Source organism: Nansenia antarctica (genome assembly GCF_963989245.1).
Source record: "Nansenia antarctica genome assembly, chromosome: 6".
Taxonomy (NCBI): Eukaryota; Metazoa; Chordata; class Actinopteri; order Argentiniformes; family Microstomatidae; genus Nansenia; species Nansenia antarctica.
In genome coordinates this window covers 49776235-49783734 of record NC_137676.1, presented here as the reverse complement: position 1 = coordinate 49783734, position 7500 = coordinate 49776235, and the positions used below count along the sequence as shown (strand labels likewise).

The 7500-nt window shown below is 53.8% G+C and overlaps 1 protein-coding gene across 1 annotated transcript in view; it reads left to right on the top strand.

Moving 5' to 3' along the window:
- The window catches only part of LOC308160661 (chemokine-like protein TAFA-2), a gene marked incomplete at its 3' end in the record, with an annotated part of 89860 nt that overhangs the window by 75821 nt on the left and 6539 nt on the right, over nucleotides 1-7500 (top strand). The window lies entirely within an intron of this gene.

The window sequence follows — 7500 nt, the reverse complement described above, 5'->3', positions numbered from 1 at the left end:
GCGGAGTGGCTTGTGACCGGTGCCAGACGTGGCCAGGAGGGTGATGAGGGCCTGGTGGTCTGTCCTCAGTGTGAATAAACGTCCATAGAGGTACATGTGCCAGCGCTCACATGCCCAGAGGCATGCTAGGGCCTCCCGCTCCCCCACCGAGTACTTCTGTTCCGTGGGGCTGAGAGCACGGGAGGCGAAGGCGATCGGTCTCTCCACCCCCCCTTGCAGCTGGGACATCACCGCACCAATGGCTGTGGCAGAGGCGTCGCACGTGACAAGAGTGGGGCTGGCCAGGTCGAAATGCGCCAGGACCGGTGGCGAGGTGAGTTGGGCCTTCAGGAGGCGTACGGCGTCTGAGCAGGCAGACGTCCAGAGCCAGGGCTCGTCATGCTTCAACAGCTTCCGCAGTGGTGTGGTTGTGGCCGAGTACTGTGGCAGGAAACGGAGGTAGTACGCCGTCATGCCTAGAAAGGAGGCCACCTGAGCGGCTGTGGTGGGCTCCGGGACATGATGGATGGCCTCGGTGTTCGAGTGCAGCGGGTACGTGCCATCAGCTGAGAGGCGGAACCCCACAAAGTCAATGGCTGGGGCGGCGAATACACACTTCTCACCATTGAGTGTGAGGTGATGCTTGGCCAATGCACTGAACACACTGTGGAGACGCTCGTCGTGGCCCCGTGAACCACGATGTCATCAAGATAGATGGCCACACCTGGGATCCCAGCGAAGATGGAGGCCATGATCTTTTGGAAGCAGCTGGGGGCGGAGCTTAAACCGAAAGCCATGCGTTTGTAGCGGAAAACCCCTCTGTGAGTGATGAACGCTGTGAGGTTGCGGCTCTCGGGGTGTAGTGGCACTTGGAGGTAACCCTGACGGAGGTCCAGTTTAGAGAACACGCTGGACCCGTAGAACTGGGCGGTGAGCTCCTCTATCGTTGGCAGGGGGTATTTGTCAGGGATGATGGCCTTGTTTACCGCTCTCAGATCCACGCAGATGCGCAGCCCCCCAGACTTCTTCTTCGCCACCACCAGGTTGGAGATCCAAGGCGATGCATTCACCTGCTCAATGATGTCGCTATCGAGCATGCTCTGTAGTTGAGAGGAGATGTCATCGCGGAGAGCCAGGGGGGAGCGGCGGAGGGGCTGTATAACAGGCATCACTGTAGGATCTAACAGAGGCTGGTGGGCAAAAGTGTCGAGGCAGCCTACACCGCTGAACAGCGCAGGCCACTGTTGCTGCCAGGGGATGGAAACGGTGTGAATCTCTGAGCCAGCTGTGTCTAGCAGGGTGAAACCGAGGGCGTTGAACAGGTCGAGGCCTAACAAGTTGGTCCCGTGGCGTGCAACGTTGAACCTGAAAGCCGGCAGTGTCCTCTCCCCGTACTTCACAGGCAGCTGAAAAGAGCCCACAATGTCAATCTTAGAGTTGGCATAGCCACGCAGGGTGGTGGAGGGCAACCCCAGGGGCACATGGGAGAAGAACTGTGTATAGGTCGTCAAGTTCACAAGGGACACTGTGGCTCCAGTGTCTAGGAGGAGCGGCAGAGTGACATCACCAACCATCAACGAGCATGTTTTGAATGGCGCTCGTCCTGAGCTGACATTATGGATGACTGTGGTAGGTGACTGGGAAGCTCTAGCTGGGGCAGACCTGCAGACCTTGTGAAAGTGGTTTAGTCTCCCGCAGTTGGAGCAGGTTTTACCACGGGCTGGGCATGTCTGAGCTCTTGAATTGTGTGCAGAAGAGCCGCAATTCCCACACGGCTGGTGTGGCTGGTCGCGTGACCGAGAGGCCAGTAAAATGCTCTCCCCGCCGCTGGTTGCACTCACGTGGAGGAGGGGCACCTGTAGGCTGTGCGCGCCCTCTGCCGGTGAGCTGGGAGAGGCTGAAAAACTAACTGCACATTCTAAAGCTGTTTCAACCTGGGCCGCCATGTTCAGAGCTGCTGATAATGTAAGTTCATCATTTTCCAGTAACAGTTTTTCCCTAATCTTGTCACAGTTCGTGTGTAAGATGAGTTGGTCTCTTATCATTTCGTTCTGTAATGTCCCGAACTTGCATACGCTCGCCAAACCCCGCAGATCAGCCACATACTGTGTCACTGTCTCACCTGTTCGTTGGTGTCTTCGTCTGAATATGACGCGGCGGAGAAGAGCGCTTTGTGGAGGGGCGAAGTGTTGCTTCAATAGTTCCACAGCGTCTGTGTATCTCGCCGCAGGGCCGAGAGTTTCAAACACGCGCTGACCCTCCGCTCCCAGGCAGTGCCGCAACAGCGCATATTTCCTCTTGTCTGATACATCCTCCAAGCCGGCAGCTAGGATGTATGTTTCGAAAAAGGAAATCCAGCGGCCCCACGGAATCGGTGGTTCTGCCGGGACTGCTAGGAAAGGAGGGGGTGTTGGTAGAGAACAATCAGCCATCCTCGTCGCCAATGTTATGTTCAATAACGGAGTCGAACTCAGAGCTTATAGTCGGAGCTGGCGACTCCATTTAATCAAACACGAGTGTAACACAAAACGTAATACGGCACGTCGTAAAGTCCCAACTGTCGTAAAACTACAGACGTAACACAGAGCATCGCTATTCTGCCCTAACTGGCCAGATAATGAAGCATTTGTAGGAGTGACGGCAATAACAGGACGATGTAGTCGGTTTGCCGGTAGAAAAACAATCATGTGCTTTATTCTCACTCTCTGCATGCGTACTGACAACAACAAACTTTCATTCCTCTCTGTCCCACTTATATCCCGTCATATCACCCGCTAAGCATCCTGGGTGATTGAGTAAACACAAACATATCAACAGTGCTTTATACAAGGCTGGAACGCCGTGAATTACGAATACTCTGCTTGCTAGCGAGCGGTCACTACACACGTCCCCCCAGAATTCACAAGAACCGGCCCCAAAAAACGGTCAGGGACTCTGATCACTCGCCCAAAGCGACTCTGGCGCCCTTGAGCAGGCACAGGAGACCGAGGCCGGGGAAAAACAACAGGCGGACGTTTGGCCGGCCTCGGACGGCAGGGCAGGGGGTCTGCAGGAGCTAGGGTCGGGACTGTTTTAACAGGGGGGCGACCGCGGCGGGGCGGGTGGGCCACCTCGATGGGACGGTCCAAGTCCAGATGAGCTGGCTTAAGGCGATCCACCGAGATGCGTTCCTTACTACCCCCCATGTCGATAATAAAGGATTTGTCGCCTGTCTCCACGACCCGGTAGGGACCATCATAGGGCGGTTGCAGAGGGGCTCGATGGGCGTCTTGGCGGATAAAGACATACCCCGCTGCCTTCAGATCAGGCGGGACACGTACCTTAGGAACGCCGTGGCATGAGGTAGGGATCGGCCGGAAGGACTTGGCCTTGTCCAGCAGCGCACTTCGCTGTTCTGGTGCTGACCAGGGGACCGTAGCACAGGGGAGGAAATCCCCCGGAACCCGGAGGGGTTGGCCGTACACCAGCTCAGCAGAGGACGAAAGGAGGTCCTCCTTAGGTGCAGTACGGAGTCCCAGCATCACCCAAGGAAGCCTGTCGACCCAGCCGTCGCCCCGGAGATCGGCTTTAAGGGCAGCCTTCATGGACCGGTGAAAACGTTCACACAGGCCATTGGCCTGTGGGTGGTAAGCCGTAGTGCGGTGGAGGGAGACACCCAGCTGCTGAGTAATGGAAGTCCATAAGCCAGAAGTGAACTGGGCCCCCCGATCAGAGGAAAGGTCTGAGGGGACCCCAAACCGGGAGACCCAGGTGCTGATGAATGCGCGGGCCACCTCAGCTGTGGTAGTCTCCGTCAGTGGGACGGCCTCTGGCCAACGGGTGGTCCTGTCCACCATCGTCAGAAGGTGAGTGTACCCCCTGGAGGCGGGAAGGGGACCCACCAGATCAATGTTGACGTGGTCGAAGCGTCTTTCCGGGACCGTGAACCGCTCCAGCGGGGCCTTAACATGACGATGGACCTTCGCACGTTGGCATGGCACGCAGGTCCTGACCCACCCACCAATGTCAACCTTCATCCTGGGCCAGACGAATTTCGCCGCAATCAGGCGCTGCGAAGGTTTCCTGCCTGGGTGTGAGAGGCCATGTATGGACTCGAAAACTTGCCGTCTCCATGCATGTGGAACCACGGGGCGCGGCTGCTCCATGGACACGTCACAAAGCAGCGTTGTGCCGTCGTCACTGAAGGGGATGTCCGCCAACTGGAGGCCAGAAACTTTAGTCCTGCATGCCTGGATGTCTGGGTCCGAAACCTGATCCGCAGCCATATGGGCGTAGTCGATGCCGAGGTGGACAGCCCCGATAGTGGCACGAGAGAGGCAGTCAGCTACGGGGTTGTCCTTCCCCGCCACATGCCGAATGTCTGTAGTGAACTCGGAGATATAAGCCAGATGACGCTGCTGCCTGGCAGACCACGGCTCCGACACCTTAGCCATGGCAAAAATCAAGGGTTTGTGGTCCACAAAAACTGTGAATGGACGAGCCTCCAGCAGGAAACGGAAGTGCCTGACTGCCAAGTACAGAGCGAGGAGCTCTCGGTCAAAGGTGCTGTATTTTTGCTCACTGGAGCGGAGTTGTCGGCTGAAAAATGCCAGGGGTTGCCAAACCCCCTTGACCAGCTGTTCGTAAACGCCTCCAACGGCATAATCTGAGGCATCAGTTGTCAAGGCCACGGAAGCTTCAGGCACGGGGTGAGTCAGCATGGTCGCGCTCGCGAGGGCTTCCTTGGTGTCTGAGAATGCCTTTGACATTTCGTCGGACCATGCGATGATGTGCTTAGGGGTCTTGTCCTTGAGAGCCCCATACAGGGGTCGCATTAGGTGGGCAGCCTGGGGGATGAATCGATGGTAGAAATTCACCATCCCCAGGAACTCCTGTAAAGCTCTAATGCTGGTAGGGCGTGGGAGCTGCAGCACAGCGTCCACCTTTGATGGCAGCGGGACCGCCCCAGCAGTAGTGATGTGATGGCCGAGGAAATCCATGGCAGGCAGTCCAAACTGGCACTTTGCTGGGTTGATGATTAATCCATGTTCCCGGAGGCGACTGAAGAGGAGACGGAGGTGGGATAGGTGCTCTGCCTTGGACGTGCTAGCTACCAGGATATCGTCTAGGTAGACAAACACAAAAGGGAGGTTGCCCAGCATGGCGTCCATCAACCTCTGAAAGGTCTGGGCAGCATTCTTGAGGCCAAACGGCATCCTCAAAAACTCAAAAAGTCCGAATGGTGTTATAACCGCTGTCTTGGGGACGTCCTGAGGGCTAACTGGCACCTGGTGGTATCCCCGTACCAAATCCACTTTAGAAAAAATAGACGCGCCCGCTAGATGGGCCGAAAAGTCTTGAATGTGTGGAACGGGGTAACGGTCAGGTGTGGTGACATCATTTAGACGCCGGTAGTCGCCGCACGGACGCCAGCCTCCGTTGGACTTGGGAACGAGATGGAGAGGCGAGGCCCAAGGACTGTCAGAACGGCGAATGATGCCAAGTGCCTCCATGGCTGCAAACTCCTCTTTCGCGATGGTGAGCTTGTGTGGGTCGAGGCGACGGGCCCTGGCATGCACTGGTGGGCCTTCCGTGGAGATGTAATGCATGACGCCGTGTTTGGTGGTAGCAGCCGAGAAGGTAGGTGTTGTGATGTCTGAGAACTCCAATAGAAGAGGAGAGAAATCGTCAGCCGGCGAGACAGCACTGGACAGCTTCATTGTGGCTGCGTCACTGCGCTCACATGACAAGGAGCCGAATGTCTCAGCGTTGACGAGTCGGCGGTTCCCCACGTCCACCAGTGCCGGTGGGTTTTCAATAAGACTCACCACTCTCGCTGCCGTTGAATTGGTTAGAGCTGCTACCACGTAGTAGTATTTGGTATTATCCACGGTAATATCCCTGAGGGCGAATTGAGCTTCAGCTTGTGCAAACCATGCAATGGCATTTTGTTCCCAAAAAACGGGCAGCTTGAGTGAAACTGCGTTTGTTGTCATGTTTCAATGATCTCCGAAAACGTTCGAGAGAATATCAGGGTCACCAATGTAGGAGTGACGGCAATAACAGGACGATGTAGTCGGTTTGCCGGTAGAAAAACAATCATGTGCTTTATTCTCACTCTCTGCATGCGTACTGACAACAACAAACTTTCATTCCTCTCTGTCCCACTTATATCCCGTCATATCACCCGCTAAGCATCCTGGGTGATTGAGTAAACACAAACATATCAACAGTGCTTTATACAAGGCTGGAACGCCGTGAATTACGAATACTCTGCTTGCTAGCGAGCGGTCACTACACATTGTTCTTTTTTATTTGATGAATTGTTTGATCGATTGATAGCGTGAAACTTAAGTTGTGAACGAATAGCGGTGCTCTGTAGGCTAGCAACCTGTGGTCATACCCTGCCAGTATGCACTGATATAGGACAACAGTGCAACGGGGCCCACCCGCCGTGCCGACGGACCACGATGCCGACAGTTTATTAGCGGATTTCTGCGAGAGCTGACAAGACGGTACATGTGGGAGGGTTAGGGTTAGGTGCTAGGGTGCTACGGTTAAGGTTAGGGTTGGGGTTGGGGTTAGGGGTAGGGTTAGGGTTAGGGATAGGATTAGGGTTAGGGTTAGACATGCCAGCATCTACCAAGTCGACGTAGCACCTAACCTTAACCGTATTTTTCCCACATGTACCTTAACAGAGAAGCGGAGAGCATTCACATGCAGGGAGGGCTGTCGGCACAACGGTCCGTCGGCATATTGATGCGGCACCCAGTGCAACAACTTCACGGCTGAACTTCAGTTAAATTTCGGGCGTCATATGCCATCAAAGGGGGGAAATGCGACATGGAAATATGTCAAAATGCGGGACTGTCATGCACAAATCAGCCTTAAAACATGTAACGTTAGATAGCTAACATTAGACACACAGCTTCTTTTGTTATGCTTGTTATAAAGAAAAGGTCTATAATACATTGAAACGACATTAAACTAATATAATACGATGTTTATCATAATTTTAAAAATCTTTATTAACAAAGAAAATAATTACATTTGTGGTTTTCTCTTCCTGCTTATTCCTGTTTTCACTATCGTGCCGATGATTCGCAAGGCATTCTGGGATTTCATAATCCAGAGTGTTGTGACTCTCAGAATCTGTTCCTCAGTTTGGAGGGCTATAATATGACCCTACCCCTACTACATGAAAACAAGAATTGGGACACCCCTACCCTACACGTGAACACGCAAAACGGAGGGGTAGGGTGAAAATGGAGGGCCAAGGGGGTAGGCTTCGATTCCTGACATCACAGGACAAGACAATAAGGCAATAGGCATAATACAAGATAATGAAAAAGGTGACAATAGTACAGGGCATAAGTGACAATACGATTATTTACAATTATCAGTATTTAGCAATTTGTAGACAGTAAGGCACTAGGCATAATTCAATAAAAAGTGTCAATAGTGACAGTAGTAAAGTGACTGTGAGCTTACGTTTAGGTAGTCTGTATGCCTGGGAAGTGCTTGTGGATGATAGTCAATTGT